Source organism: Myotis brandtii, unplaced genomic scaffold (genome assembly GCF_000412655.1).
Source record: "Myotis brandtii unplaced genomic scaffold, ASM41265v1 scaffold1112, whole genome shotgun sequence".
NCBI lineage: Eukaryota > Metazoa > Chordata > Mammalia > Chiroptera > Vespertilionidae > Myotis > Myotis brandtii.
This window is the reverse complement of record NW_005353800.1, coordinates 441,024-444,487: the sequence shown is the minus strand read 5'-3', so window position 1 is coordinate 444,487 and position 3,464 is coordinate 441,024. Positions and strand designations below refer to the sequence as shown.

General features: G+C 59.4%; 1 protein-coding gene across 1 annotated transcript in view; it reads left to right on the top strand.

Annotated features, from left to right (window-relative positions):
- The first annotated feature begins 23 nt into the window (after window positions 1-23).
- The window catches only part of CHRM1 (cholinergic receptor, muscarinic 1), a 9,901-nt gene continuing 6,460 nt past the window's right edge, over window positions 24-3,464 (top strand). The window contains 1 exon segment of the mRNA XM_014545292.1: window positions 24-1,561. The gene's annotated coding sequence lies outside the window, so the exon portion shown is untranslated.

Genomic DNA, 3,464 nt, shown 5'->3' with positions numbered 1-3,464 from the left:
GCCTGGGGCAGGGGGCGGGGGGAGGGGGGGGCACAGAGTCCCCGCTTCCTGTGAGACATCAGGGAGCCCCTTAGCCCCCCACCCAGTGTCTTCATCTACAATGCAGAGCTAAGAACCCCCCACTGGGGTGTCCTGTGGATTAAGGGAAATAGTATCACATCAGGGGCCTGCATTCAGGAGGCGATTAATTATGGCGGTTATCAGTATGAAAATGCGGAAGTGGGAAGGGACTCCGGCCCCCTCGCCTCCAAGGACCACTTCTTCTCTCGGAGGATTTTGAAACCCATCAAAGCCCTCGCTAGCCCCCACAGGAGCCTGGCGGCACTGACAGGCATGGTTGCCATGCTCCCACCGCGGGGAGATGCCAGTCCAGCCCCGGCTGAGAGAACATGTGAGCCGTCGACCTCTGCAGCCTCGCCTGGGGACTTGGGTCCTTTCTGCTCAGTGTCTTGAGATGTTAGTTTCAGGCTCCTGTACAGTCCGCCCAGATGCCAGGCTGGTCCCGCTCCCCCGCCGTGCAGGCGAGCAGCGTGGGGCCCAGAGAGGGCTGTGCCCGGGGTCTGCCCGGGAAGGGCTGGGCCAGAGGGGCCGGGCGTGCATCAGAACGAGGCGTCAGGAAGAGTAACAGGCCTTTACCTGAGCGGCATTTCAGAGCCAGGCTCTTCGGATGCCATCGTCCCCATCAGCGGGGGGCGCAGGGCAGCCGGAAAGCAGGGGCTGCGTGATTGCGGGTGGTCACACGGCCGGGAAGGGACGGCTTTGAGATGCAGAGCCAGGAATGCTGGACTCGGGGTGAGGCGATGAGGCCCTCGTCCCAGCGTACAGTTTAAGAGGGGCACACAGCAAACCCTCCGCAATCAGGATAAACACTATAGCAATGTAATATGTCTAGAAACCAAATAGCAAACTACCCTCCACGGGGGGCGGGCCGTCCGCTTTTGTAACGTTTCGTCGGAACCAGGGCCGGGATTAGGGCAAGGCGTGGCGACGGGGGGTGTGTGCAAGTGCAGGGTTGGATCCTGTCTTTGTTCAAAACTGTGTTTATTACGGATGTTTTGCATTATTTTCCATTTTTAAATATTGCATTGAACTGTCATCTGCTTGATTGCTGAGTTCTGAGGCACTTCCTTGAGTGCTGTACCCCAGGCGAGGGCCGCCCTTGCTTCCCCTGATCTTGTCCTGCTGAGGTGTGAGGCGCGGGTCAGTGGCGGGGCTCTGCAGCCAACAGGGCCTTTCGGGGCCGGGCCCAGGTCGCCGCTGGGGTACGGAGCTGCTCGGAGGCACCGGGGAGTTGGGGGCAGCAGCACCCAATCTAAGAGCCAGGAGACCTCGGGTGACCCGGTGCCTTCTTCCCCCTTTTCTCTGGGCCTCGGGTGCTCCATTTGCGCAACGGGCATTGCACAGTGCTGAGCTCAGACCGGAGGGACAAGCGGTGAGCAGGGCACCTGTTGAGGACGGTGCCCACCAGCTGCCTCGCCGGGAAGCCCATCAGGCGCATCCGGTCCCAGCCTCCCGCCCAGCGCCTGACTTTGGTTAAGGACGGAGGATGCAACGAGACGCGGTAAGTGAAATAAATACCATTTCAATGTAACACTTTAAAAATTCACCCTGGCAAACCCCGGCCCCCAGGCCGAGCGTCCGTTTTTTAAAAGTTTCACTGGCACCAACTGCTCGGGCTCAAACCCTGGTTCCGACCCTCCTGGTGTGTCTTGTGCAAACTCTCCGGCTTTTCTCAGCCTCGGTTTCCTCATCTGTAAAATGGAGAGAAGAGCCATGCCTCGGTCATCCGTTCCCCGCTGCGATGACCGGCAACAAGGCACGTGCGAGACCGGCACTCGGGGGTGCTAGGTCGCAGCCACGATCACTGTGGCTCCCAGGGGCTGCTGTCCGAGTTGGTTTTTGAGTAGAAACCCTCCGTCAGGAAGCAGACAGGCCCAGGCGGCAGGGCGCCCTCATTCATCCGGTGCCGGGTCCGTGGCGCCGAGTGCGCCAGGCCTGTTCTAGGCACGTCACGCCTCTCGCCTCCCTTAGCTTCACAGCCACGCCTGGATTTGTTAGCCAGGAACTATGACCCCTGTTTTCCAGTTGAGGAAACAGAGGCACACAGCAGTCGTGTCGCCAGCAGAGAGCACACCCCCAGTCAGCGGAGCAGCCTGGATTCCCAGGCAGACAGCGTCTGGGTCCCGCACCCAGGGCGTTAAACGTGCCCTCGCGTGCGCCCCGGCCCGGACACACGGACAGCACAGTCCTTCTTGCTCGGGGCCACGCTCTGAGCTCTCCACACGGAGCGTGGCTCACACACACCGACAGGTCACCTCGAGCCGTGGAGGTGCCCGCAGCCACGCGCACTGCGGTCGCACGCTACCACCGCCACTCACCCCCGAGGCCACCCATCACGCGGCGACCCTGTCACAGGCACCACTCTCCAGTCTCTGTCACGGACCGGGCTCCGGGGATGCCAGGGCTGGGCGGGCCCTTGCCCAGAATCTCTCCCTTGGCATGTTTTCAGCGATACAGCCCCTGACGCCACGGCTGCCGGCAGGAGGAGCCCCCGGTGTCCTCGATGGCCAGGTGGACACCTGAGGCCAGAACAGAAAGGGAGCCGCTGAAACAGCGAGGCCTCGGCTGAGCTGTGGGGCAGGGCCTCCTGCCAGGCCAGGAGGTTGCTAGGCGCCCGTCCTGGGTTTTTCCTTTCCCTGCACTTGTGCCCGGGCTGGACTCCAGGGTCAAGAAAAATCTGGGGGATCCTGGCTGGGTAGCTCAGCTGGTTAGACCCGTGGTCGGCAAACTGTGGCTCTCGAGCCACATGCAGCTCTTTGGCCCCTTGAGTGTGGCTCTTCCTAAGCCTCAGGAGTACCCTAATTAAGTTAATAACAATGTACCTACCTATATAGTTTAAGTTTAAGAAATTTGGCTCTCAAAAGAAATTTCAATCGTTGTACTGTTGATATTTGGCTCTGTTGACTAATGAGTTTGCCGACCACTGGGTTAGACCATCGTCCCAATACCCAAGGCTGCAGGCTCGATCCCCAGTCAGTCACATTGGTACAAGAATCAAGCAATGAATACATAAGTACATGGAACAACAAATTGATATTTCTCTCTTCCTCTCTCCCCCTTCCCCTCTCTCTCTCTCTCTCTCTCTCTCTCTCTCTCATCAATAAATAACCCTAAAAAACAATTTTTTTAAAGAGAGAAATCTGGAAGATCTTCTTGTTCCCCTTGCAGCCCCCATTCAGCTGGAGCCCAGGAACAGAGTGGGGAGGTGGAGGGGCCGCCCACACCCCATCTGGGGCCAGACCCCGTGTATCTGGGAGCTGAGTCCCTTGCCCTGCTGCCTACTTTATGGCAGATCTTCTGCCACCGGGCGAGTGTCCAGGCCCAGCTCAGCTTCCCTGCTGCCCTCCTCAAGGGTCTGACGCAGCGCCAAACACCTCTCTCTCTCTCTCTCTCTCTCTCTCTCT